This window comes from Malaclemys terrapin, chromosome 23, assembly GCF_027887155.1.
Source record: "Malaclemys terrapin pileata isolate rMalTer1 chromosome 23, rMalTer1.hap1, whole genome shotgun sequence".
NCBI classification, from domain to species: Eukaryota; Metazoa; Chordata; order Testudines; family Emydidae; genus Malaclemys; species Malaclemys terrapin.
Window position 1 is genome coordinate 10,111,356 of NC_071527.1, and position 12,184 is coordinate 10,123,539.

Sequence of the window (12,184 nt, forward strand, 5' to 3'; positions counted from 1 at the left end):
AAAGGTCCATGTCACACAGACCAGAACTGCCTGAGCAGGGAGACCAGGGACGGGCCACGCTGCCAAGTCTGAGCTCCTTTCATCCTCTTAGAGACAGCAGGGTTCAGGCATTGTTCCCCATAGGCTCTAGGGCAGTGGTCTCCAAACTTTTTTGATCGCGCACCCCCTGTGGTGCCGAAGCCAAAAAAAAAAAGTATTCCTCCTGACGCGCACCCCCAAGGATCCTCTTGTGCACCCCCTTGGGTGACCACTGCTCTAGGGCACCCATCTTTAACCTGCTCCTGGGGCTCAAGGCGTAACCCTCTTAAATTAGGCACCTAGCCTCACCATTCGTGGGCTCAGGGCGTCACCTCACACTCTGCGGGTTTGCAGGGTCTTTTCCCAGGGAAAGAGCCTCATACAGAAATATCCTTAACCTCTGTTTATTAACAGTTACTGTCACGGACTCACAGGTCGTGCCCACTCTTGGCCCTGTGCAGTCCCTGGGGGAACCCCCTTCAGTGTGACAGCCCTTCTCGGGGTCCAGTCTCTCTCGGGGGTTAAGCCCTTCCAGCTCCTGGAACCACACCTCTCTGAGCCTTAGCACACCTGTCTCTCGCCGTGGGCCCCCTCAGGGAGTCCACTCGCTCTGAACCCCCAGGGCCTCCACTCCCAGAGGGAATAATGCAACCCTGTTCTCTAGACCGGAGTGAGATTCGGCCAGCGTAAAACAGGAGGGTTTATTGAGTGTCTGAACACGGCATAGGAAACTCTCTGGGCCCTCAGGCCTGCCCTCCCTCAGCACAGCACATCCAAGTCTCCCTTGCATCCAGGTGGGCTCTGCCTGCTCTCCCTCTCCAGCCCAGAGCCCCCCTGCTTCCCAGCTGGGCATCTAATATCACCTCCCCCAGGTTCTGCCTCTGTCCTTTGTCTTCCGTCCTGGTAAACATGATTGCCTGGGTCTCCTCTCCTTTCAGCTGTCCTGTGGCTGGAACCGCCTGGTCAGGTCACTGAGGTCCTCTCTTCACGGCCCATTGTCTTCCCACCGGCCAGAACCAGAACTCCCGAGCTGAGACTCCTGGTCACCAGTCGCTGGGGTATCCATTCTCCAGGCCATAGGCTGGGGTCCCAAGTTCTGTCCCTGGTCCTCTGTAACAACAAACTCCCTCTCCTATCACCTCGTTAAACCAGTAATACCCAGGGAAACTGAGTCCCACCCCCTCTACATGCAAACCATTGAAAAACCCAAGAAAACCCCCCACTTCGTCACAGTTACCAGAACAGAATACACACGCTACTCGTACAAAGCCCATCACTCCCAATAAGGCAGATGAATTTTCCCTGCTGGCCAGTCAGGATCAGGTCGTCCTGGTACTCCAGCTTCTGCATGGTGTCATTGGCAGTGTGTTGAGGTCTGGCAGCTCTGGTCTTGGGTGTGTCCTGGAGTTGGTTCCCAAGAACTTCCTTTTGGATCCCAATTTATATAGTGAAACTTGAGTCCTGCTTAGCTCTACCTTAACCAATCAAGTATTACAAAATAATTCTCTGACCAATCCTAACGTAGTGTGAAACAATTCTTTACCCAGTTGTACGCCACCATCTTAGCTGATGTACACCTGGCAAAACTAGTTATGTACCAGAAACTATCAAAGAATCCGACAGATAAACAATAGAGAAGTGGGGACCAGCAAGGGAAAAAAATCAAGAAGTAGAGATTTCACACCCACACTGCCGCTAAGTGATTCCTTTGAGCATCCTAAGATCTGTTTCTTTGCCTGGTGATGCTGGGCACTATTAGGACAGGAGCCTTCTTACCAGCCCGGTATTCCATTGTTCTGATATAATTTAGATGGAATGTGAGGATGTGACATTCTGCTTCTTGGCTCCTGCTCTCCTAATCTGGCTGCAGAAAAAGGCCTCCGACTGTACAGCATTGGGTGCTCAGCCCATGCCCCACCTGGACCCTCGCTCCAGGGCTAGCTGGAAATTCACCCTGGGCCTGAGGGCAGGGGCAGTGGTCTCCACTGGTGCGTGCGTGGGTGCTGAGTCAGGTAGGGTCTCACTAGTGGAATGGCTTTGTTGGGCTCAGCGGAGTTCCTTCGGAGGCTGCTCTTTGACTTTGAAGCCTTGAGGGAGGATGAAGCCAGCCTGGTCAATTTCACACTCTGCTTTTGAGAAGTTTCACTTCCTGCTTCTGCTCCTCTGGGGTATCTGACCTGGCGGCAGGTTGGGTTTCCCCTTTGATCATAGTGGTCGCAGCTGGGAAATCCCTCTTGGGCCTGCCCGTCCCTGCCCCTAGACCAGAGGTGTGGGGAGGGGTTGGATTTCCTAGGGCTCTAGCACTAAATACTCCAAGCAGATAAAGCTCACGTCCTCTCATTAGTGAGTCTATTCCCCAGCTGCATCTGTGCAGCAACTCCCACTGCAGGTGTGTGCATGGGATCTTCGGCACCACAGCACAGCCCCTCTGGCCCTTGAGCTAAAAGAGTAACAGCAGCAGCTGGCGGCAATAGTAGGCTGTTATCTCGCAGGCAGCGGGTGCAGTGCATTGTGTGCTATGTGGAAGCCAGGCCAGTGCATCAGGCTCCCTGGAGACATGTGGAGTTAGCGTCCTGAAAGGGATGGGGCTAATAAAGGAGCAGGGGTGTGGTGAGCAGCTTCATCCCGGTGTCGCAGGCGCTGACAGAGGGTCAGAGTGGCTCTGTCCTTTGCACTCCATTGCTGCTGCATTTCCTTGTAAGATAACTCCAATCTGTACATGGTGATGGAATATATCCCGGGCAGGGAGATGTTCTCCCACCTACGGCGGATCGGGAGGTTCAGGTGAGCGTTGCCACGGGAGCCAATGTTGGGGACAGTGTCGCTAATGGTTAGAGCTGGGTGGCGGTTAGACGCCTGGGTTGTATCCCTGGCTCAGGGAGGACAGTGGGATCTAGCACTTAGAGGAGAGGGACTGGGAGTCGGGACTCCTGGGTCCTATTCCTGCCTCTGCCATTCACTCCTTGTGGGAAGGGGGTAGACTCACTCTGTGCCTCAGATTCCACAGCTGTGAATTTGGGATTTAGTTCAGTAGAGCACTAGACCTTTTATCCACTAGCAGCATCTGCAGCGACGCTGGCTTTGATCCTCATGCTGCAGGGCGTGACCTGATCCCCCAACTGGGGCTGGTCAGGAAAGGATTCCCCATGGGGAGGGCTGCTGAGGTCTTCTGCCAGCACTAGCCACAGTCAGTGGCCAGGGATGCCAGGGCTAGATGGAGTCAGGCTGGATGGAGCTGGGGGTCCATGGGTGTGTTTGTTGAGGCTAGGGGGGAGATGCTGGTCTGGGAGGGGCTTGTCCTGGGTTGCCAGGCTGGATGGAGTTAAGGGTCTAGCAATGGGGGTGGGATGTGTGTGCTAGGGCTAGTGGTCTGGCTAGAGCAGATGGGGCCACCAGGCCTAGAAGGGTTGGGGCATCTTGCCTGGGGTTGCCAGGGTAGATGGAGTCAGGGATCTATAAGGAAGGTGAAGGGCGGCAGGGGGCTGAGGGTGCTGGGCTGGCTCAGGGGGCGGATCTGGCCCGGGATGCCCACGTTCTCCTCCCACCTCATTGCAGTTAATCTCATGCCCGGTTCTACATTGCTCAGATAATCCTGACTTTTGAGTATCTGCACTCGCTGGATCTCATCTACCGAAACCTGAAGCCAGAGAATCTCCTGATAGACCAGCAGGGCTACATCAAGGTGATGCTGCCACCCCTCCCCCACTCCTTCCCTTCCCCATCCCAGTTCTGGCTCCTGGCTCCCTGCAGTGATCTCCTCTCTGCCTAAGTCTCTCTGCTGCCATCCCCTTCCCAAAACCAAGACACCCCCAGAAACATAACGTTGCCAGAATACATCAATCATCTGCTCCGCCCCCTTCCCCTCCTGCTGTCACAGCCTCCAGGCTGATCCAGCTTCTTACCTCTCTGTGGTTTGGCTGCAGGTGACTGATTTTGGTTTTGCCAAGCAGGTGAAGGACGGGATCTGGACTCTGTGTGGGGCCCCGGAATACCTGACTCCCGAGATCATCCTCAGCAAGGTGAGCTGGGGAGGGCCTGTCCTAGGATGACCGGATAGCAAATGTCAAAAATCTGGATGGGGGTGGGGAGTAATAGGTGCCTATGTAAGAGAAAAAGCCAAAAATCAGGACTGTCCCTATAAAATCAGGACATCTGGTCACCCTAGCCTGTCCACTGCCTGATCTCTATCTGATCCCTGGCCACCAGGTGGTTCCTCCCGCCCCCAAGGTGTACGGTGTGTGACCCTGGTCTGCTTTCCCCAAGCAGGGTTATAACGAGGCAGTGGACTGGTGGGCCCTGGGCGTCCGGGCATCCTCCCTTTCATGTACCCCATTCCCCCTGCACCCCACACATAGACCCTCCCTCACCACGTACCCCTATTTCCCCAACACATGGACTCCATCCCCCACCCCACCACCATTGTGGTCCCTGTAACTCTCATGGGGTATCCTAGAACAGGTGTCTTTGGTTTTCTTATACACTGTTGTGAGTTGCAAAACCCTCCATAACCTTGCTACGTTGCAAGACTAAACATTCCTTAAACACATCAGTCATCTCCAGGCACTGGTAGAGCACTCATCGCCATAGTAACCAAGAGCCCATAATATTCCTCTGCCCACCCCAGCGCCTTCTTGCCAAGGATCTCCAAGCACTCGTGTTGGACACGGTCAGCTTTAAACCTAGTGGGGTTTAAAAAAACAAAGTTGTGTGGTCTAGTGGGTTCTGTTCCTGGTTCTCCTACCAGCCTGCTGAGTGACCTTAGGCAAGTCACTTCTCTCTGTGCCTCAGTTTCCCCTTATGTAAAATGAGGATAGTGATGTGGCAGCCCTGCTTTGAGATCTGTGGAGGAAAAATGCTCAATAAGAGCTGGGGGGTGGCTGCTAATTAACCATTTCAGCTCCTGTGTCATTCCTCAGTAGCGCCCCCACTTCTTGTCCACTCATTCTCCTGGAGTGTTTTTAAAGGGCTTGTTATTTATTATTAGGTGTTTTACGATAGTGCCTACAAGCCCCAGTCATGGGTCAGGACCCCATTGTGCTAGGTGATGTACGTATTACGTGTATTATGGTAGTGCCTCAGTGCCCAGGGGTAGCCCAGGGCCTCTCTGTGCTATGGGACTGTACATTACTAGGTGTATTACGGTAGTGCCTAGGTGCCCAGGTGTAGCCCATGATCCCCCTCTGCTAGGGACTGTACATTATTAAGTGTATCTATGAATCTAGCCATGAGGGCAGGGCAGGTAAAAGCCAAACCTCTGTTTCTCCTCCCCACCCTGGGTCCCATTTCCTTCTCACTTCAGCTCGGACCTGAAGGACCTGCTCCAGAACCTGCTGCAGGTGGACCTCACCAAATGCTTTGGCAACCTCAAGAACGGAGTCAATAACATCAAGAACCACGAGTTGTTTGCTACCACTGACTGGATCGCTGTCTACCAGAGGAAGGTAGGAGGGCGGCGGTGGGCAGAGGAGAGCCTGGGTAACTTCCACATGCATGCAGCCTCCATCAGCAGGAATTGAACCTGGGATCATCAGTGCCCAGGCCTCTAGGAGCGCATTGGTTACTGGTTCTCTGTAGCAGGGTGTTGTGGCTGGGCCCAACCACTAGAGGGAGATTTGCTCACCCAGCATTTGTTTAAAGCAGTTGTCTCCAAAGTAGGGGATGCGCACCCCAGGGGGCATGCAAGAGGATCGGATCCTTGGGAGTGCACGGCAGGAGGAGTGCATCAGGCGGGAGTCCAAGTGGCTTTTTTTTTTTTTTTTTTTGCATGCTCAAAAAAATTTTATTGATAGGGGTGTGCGATCAAAAAAGTTTGGAGACCACTGGTTTAAAGTATGGAGCCCTCGGCCACCTGTTTGTAACATGGTGGCAAAAGCATGGTCCTTCCCCACCCCCTGAGGATAACAGCCTACTACTGCTGTTGCTAGCTTATGGCATTTATTCTTCCAGCTCAGATGGGAGAGGGGTGTGCTGAAGGTCCTGATTAAAACCCTACTGATGATGCAAGTGGGGGCTCTTACGGGGATCCAAGGGGCTCATGAGCCCCTGCCCTTCCCTGATTGCTAAGTGAGAGGAGGGGATTCTGGCTAGATAAAAGAGGGCTTGAGGAGATGCTGATCCTGTGTCCCTCATCTGGTTGCTAAGGGTCCTGATCCTGTATCCCTTAAGAGTGCTGGGAGTCCTGATCCTGGGCTCCTAAGCGGGGGTCATGGGCTTCCCTTCCATGATTGCAAAGTGTGAGGGTTTCTGGCTGGATTGGGGGGGAGGGCTGATCCTTCTCTGCCTTGTTACAAAGTTGGGGCCTAATCGTGCCCCCCAGCAGATCCAGGAGGGGGGGGGATACAAATTGATCCCTCACCTCGTCCCCAACCTCTCCCTCCCCTCCCTTTGCAGTTGGAAGCTCCCTTTATACCAAAGTGCAAAGGTCCCGGCGACACGAGTAACTTCGACTACGAGGAAGAGGCGATCCGGGTCTCGATCACTGAGAAGCGCGCCAAGGAGTTTGCGGAGTTCTAGGACCAGTGTCCCCCGGGAGGGCACAGGCGGGGCGGGGTTGGAGTTGATCAGCAGAAAGACCAGAGTTCCTTGCCTATGTGTCTTATTTTTGTGGGTGGAGGGGTAGGGATTTGCCTGGATCTGGTTTGGGGGTGTAGTGGGGTGATCACCCCACTCTGGCCCTGAAAGGGTAAAAGTGGCCCTGGACAGGGCTGCAGCAGTGTAAAAGGGATTAAGAATAGCTGGGGAGGCTGAGTGGGTAGCTGACCACAGCTGTGGCTGACTTAATGAGGGCCCAGCTGGCCATTATAAGAGGGCAGTGGGCCAGAAGGACAGAGACTCTCTCTAGTCTGTTGAGAGGGAGAGACCTACTGCTGGGAGCTGAGCAGGTACTTAGGCTGGAGCAGGACTAGGGGAAGGTCATAGGAGCTGGGGATCTCCGGCCTGGAAACCCCCCCAGGCTGCAGGCCTAGTGTTAGGCCAAATAGGTACTGGGGTTGCAGGGGCAGCTCTAGGGTAGGCAGAGGCAGCAGGTCCAAACCCTCCTTGCCAATGATGAGTGGCAATTATACTGCAGTCTGCCCCAGTGAATAGGGCCTAGATGATGACTTGCAGTAGCCATATACTGAGGTGAGGTGGGAATAGTGGGTTGGGGGTTCCCTGTGGAGGGGAGATCTAGCGAGACAGTGGGGTACTGCTAGGGGGAAGCCTCCAAGAGAAAGGAGCCCAGTGGCAAGCAGGACATCAGCCTGCAAAGGGCGCATTGACCGCTGGAAAAGCTAATACCCGAGACGACCAGGAGGAGGCGCCGCAGGGGTGAGTCTCACCTTGCTACGGGGGGAGCAGTACACCCCTTATTCTAAACCTAAATTCTAACTAAATGATAGTAGAGAAGGGCAGGAGACTAATTTATCCCATGTGCACCCCTGATCTCCCCCCCCCCCACACACACACACTTGCACATGCTTCCCCCCCCACCATCACAAGCCTGCAGGCGCCCCCCCCCCAGCAGCTCTCCTCATCCTGCCCCCCCCCCCCCACACACACACACACACTGCTCCCACTGGTTACTTTCCACCCCCTCACACTGATCTGGTTACCCCCACACTGCTTCTCAATCCACACATGCTGCACCCCCACCATCCTGGCCGGCTTTATTGGTGGCTTTTAGTTTTTGAAGGGGGTGCGGGGGGCGTATTTTGCCATCAAATCCCGCGCCCCCTCCCCCCTAGATCTTCATGGCTATTTGCAAAGGCTTCTGTGAGCAGGGTGTGGAGCAAAGATGCCTCAACACCCACTGACATGGCAGATCAACATCCTGGCTTCCGGAATAGCTTTGAATCCCCCCACCCCCCAAGGGGGAGACAAAATCCCGGCCCCCCACTTCCACTCTGAAAAGAGGAAGAAGGAGGGAAATCTCATTTTATAAACGTGGGGGTTGGGCTTTTTTATTATTTATTATTAAAAAATAAAGTACATTAAACCTTATTTTCCGTTTGGGGATGTGTGTGGGGGAGGGGGAAGGTTTTAAAAATCCAGGTGTGGGGCTGGGCCGGGCTAATTTACCCTACATCAGCCCCCACCATCCATGGTGACACCTCTCTTCTCCTCCTCCCCCGCCAGGAATTCTTACTCTCCAAGCTTTGAATGTGTCCAGGTTTTAGCAAGGAAAAAAAGAGAGATCTGTTTTTTTCAGGTAGAAACTGACAGTATTTCCCCACCCCCCCCTGCTCTCTGTGAGGCCGGCAGGGGAAGATCTGGGGGTCGGTTATGGGCTGGAATGGAGGTGCTGGGAGAGGGAATCTCGCTGGTGGGTTTTGGATTTTTAGCTCCCTTTGGAAATAAAATGCTGCCTTTTGAATCTAGGCTGTGAATGTGAGCTGCCCCCAACCCCCACCCCCACCCCTTCTTTGGCCTGTCCTCTTGTGTGTCGGGGTGGGGGTTGCAGGTAGGATCTGGTTCTGGGGCACTTGGTTATTTTCCCCCAGGTCAGTGGGGGCTTATACACTCTTCTCCCTCCCTCCCCCCATAGGCCAAATGGTGCCCTGCAGAAATAACCTTAAAGGATTTTCTGGTGGGGGGGAAGGGTTCCCCTTACCCACAATCGTCCTGGGGCTCCATTCTGCACCTCTGATTTTATGCTGTCGATTTACATTTTAAGATGACAAGGTGGGAGGAGAAACCAGAAAATGGGGAGGAGGCAAGGAACACAGGATACCAACTAGACCCTGATCTCTCTTCCCCCTTCCCCCCCCCCGACTCTGAACTGCCCTCCCTCCCCCCAGGGAGTGACCCCATTAGATCTGTGGTCAGGTTGGAGGGGTGTTAAGCCATGATTAGCCCCTCCAATGAGAGATCAGCTGGGAGGGGGGGTGCTGATACCTAGCCATGATCCTGCTTTATTTATATTAATCTATTTAATCTATTCATTACTAACCCCGGAACCAAATGTAGGAGTGGGCTGATAAAGTTTGTGGATGACAAAGTTGGGAGGTATTGCCAATTCGGAGAAGGATCGGGATATCCTGCAGGGAGATTTGGATGACCTTGTAAACTGGAGTAATAGTAATAGGATGAAATTTAATAGTGAGAAGTGTAAGGTTATGCATTTAGGGATGACTAACAAGAATTTTAGTTATAAGCTGGGGACGCATCAGTTGGAAGTAACGGAAGAGGAGAAGGACCTCAGAGTCCTGGTTGATCGCAGGATGACTGAGTCAGCAATGTGACGTGGCCGTGAAAAAAGCTAATGCGGTCTTGGGATGCATTAGGCGAGGTATTTCTAGTAGGGATAAGGAGGTGCTGGTTCCGTTATACAAGGCACTGGTGAGACCTCATTTGGAGTACTGTGTGCAGTTCTGGTCTCCCATGTTTAAAAAGGATGAAATCAAAGTGGAACGGGTATAAAGAAGGGCCACTAGGATGATCCGAGGAATGGAAAAATCTGTCGTATGAAAGGAGACTTGAGGAGCTCGGTTTGTTTACCTTAACCAAAAGAAGGCTGAGGGGGGATATGATTGCTCTCTTTAAATATATCAGAGGGATAAATATCAGGGAGGGAGAGGAATTATTTCAGCTCAGTACTAATGTGGACACGAGAACAAATGGATATAAACTGGCCGTCGGGAAGGTTAGGCTTGAAATTAGACGAAGGTCTCTAACCATCAGAGGGGTGAAGTTTTGGAACAGCCTTCCGAGGGAAACAGTGGGGGCGAAAGACCTCTCTGGCTTTAAGATTAAGCTTGATAAGTTTATGGAGGGGATGGTTTGATGGGATAAAGTGATTTTAGTCAATAGGTCAATAACCTACCATCGCTGGTAATTAGTAACAATGGTTAATGATGGGATATTAAAAGTTACTACAGAGAACTTTTTCCACAGGGTCTGGCTAGAGAATCTTGCCCGCATGCTCGGGGTTCAGCTGATCACCATATTTGGGGTTGGGAAGGAATTTTCCTCCAGGGTAGATTGGCAGAGGCCCTGGAGGTTTTTCACCTTCCTCCGCAGCATGGGGCAGGGGTCGCTTGCTGGAGGATTCTCAGCGATTTGAAGTCTTTAAATCATGATTTGGGGACTTCAACAGCTGAGTCAAGGGAGAGAATTATTCCAGGAGTGGGTGGGTCAGCTTTTGTGGCCTGCATCATGCGGGAGGTCAGACTAGATGATCATAATGGTCCCTTCTGACCTTAGAGTCTGAGTCTATTTGAGAGGGGAGGGGGCTCTTGTTCTATTCATTTACTTTTCCTCCTCTTTGATTCTTTACTTATCCTCCCTGCCCTCCCCCCACCCCCAATGCAGTGGTGGTCCTGTTCTAACCCCCCAGCCTGTCTCCCACTGTGTGTATTCACCAGCTGGTTGAATTTCTTGTTTCTCTCCGGGGTGGAGGTGTGTGAGCTTCTTTTGATTTCATAGATAAATTATATATATATTATAAATACATGAGCACTGTCAGGGGCGGGGGAGCCCTGTGGCTAGTCCTCCCCCTAAAATCCCCCTTTCCCACAAAGAAGCTTGAGAGTCCCATCTAGAGGGTGGGGATCATCTGCCCCGCCCTGGGAAACACGTCTGTGTCCTCCGACAAACCTTGTTTCACTGGAAAAAACAAAACAACCCCCCCCCCCCCCAGCCTCCACTTCCTCTTTAACAGTGTGCTTTCTTGTAAACATATTTGAAACAATTACCAATAAAGTTTTGTTTAAAAAAATAAAATCAGACTGGAGTGTGGGCTGTTCGGCTCTAGGGGACAGTTGTTGTTGCTGTGATGAGCCAGGAGCTGTTCCTCTCCCCGGAGGCCCAAGGAGTTCAGGGATGTGGCTGGGGTGGGGGACTGGCGGCTGCCATTAGTGGTACCTGAACTTGCCTTGAGTTGGCAGCCCAAAGGAACAAGTGTCTGCGCTTAAATGGGGAGGTGGCATCTGGTTGATGGATAAACGGGCATCGCAGGCAGCTGGGGAGAGGTTATTTTATCGCTGTGTCTGGCGGCGGGGGGGCGACAGCTGTTGGAATGCCATGGCCAGGTCAGTGGTGCCCACAATTCGAGAAGGAAGGTGAAAAAATTGGAGAAGGGCAGAGAGTTGCCATAAGAATGATTAAATGGGGGGAAACCTGCCTTATCCTGAGACACAAGGAGCCGTGCTGTGCCGTGATCCCTGTCTCGAAGTACCTAGGGGAATAACTCTGTGATAATGGGCCAGTCCCGCTAGCAGACAAAGGTCTAAGGAGAGCCAGTGGCTGGAAGCTGAAACTAGAAACATTCAGACTAGGGAAAAGGGCAGATTTTTAACCGGGGTGTAATTAGCCATTGGAACAATTCACCAAGCATCGTGGTGGATTTTTCATCACTGGCGCTGTTTAAATTGAGATGGGAGGTTTTTCTAAACTATCTGTTCCAATTCCAACAGAAGTTGATTCAGGGAAGTCCTGTGGCCTGTGTTACGCAGGTCAGACAAGGTGCTCGCAGTGGTCCTGTCTGAATCGATAATCTAGCCATTTCTGAGGCCAAGTGCAGGAGAGTTGAACAGGCAGGCCGACCCCGGTGTGCAGGAATGCAGTGCGCTAGCAGCGGGGGGATTGCCAGAAACAGAATACTTCCAACTAAATGTGGATATGTGCACACCTTCCTTATTGCAGGGAAACTCCTTCCATGTGTGTGAATCTGCTTCCAAAGAGGATCAGGTAATGAGACACCAGCTAATTCGGGGGGGGGGGAGGAGAGAGAAGAGAGGAAACCCCTGTGAATGAAAGGCAGTTTATCAGGAATAAAATGTAAGTGAGCCCTTCTGTACAGCCCCTTGCACAAGGGGGTTCCAAGTGCAATCGGGCTGAAAACGGATTGTGTTTTGTGAAAGAATTGGAGGGTTTCAAATTTGTTCCCATTCTACATTGGAGTGAGTCAAAGCAGGACCTTGAACCTGGGTCTTCTACAGCAGAGGTGAGTACACAAATCACTGGGATACTGGGGGGGGGGCTCATTTTGACCTGAGAAACCTTTAATTGAAACCAATCTGTCCTTAAAGTTTTGTTGTCTATAAATCCGCATTTTTCTGGCATAAAACTCCTGCCCAGCTCTGCCTCGAGCCGCCACTGCCTGTACAAAGGAGCACGGCTGCAATTTTTTAATGTAACCTTCATATTGTTACTCGTAGCAACCTTTGTGCTTTGGGCACTAGGCTGA

At 52.3% G+C, this 12,184-nt stretch overlaps 1 pseudogene; it reads left to right on the forward strand.

Moving 5' to 3' along the window:
• LOC128828370 (cAMP-dependent protein kinase catalytic subunit alpha-like) overlaps positions 1–7,502 on the forward strand; it is a 99,448-nt pseudogene extending 91,946 nt beyond the window's left edge.
• The last annotated feature ends 4,682 nt before the right edge of the window (positions 7,503–12,184 follow it).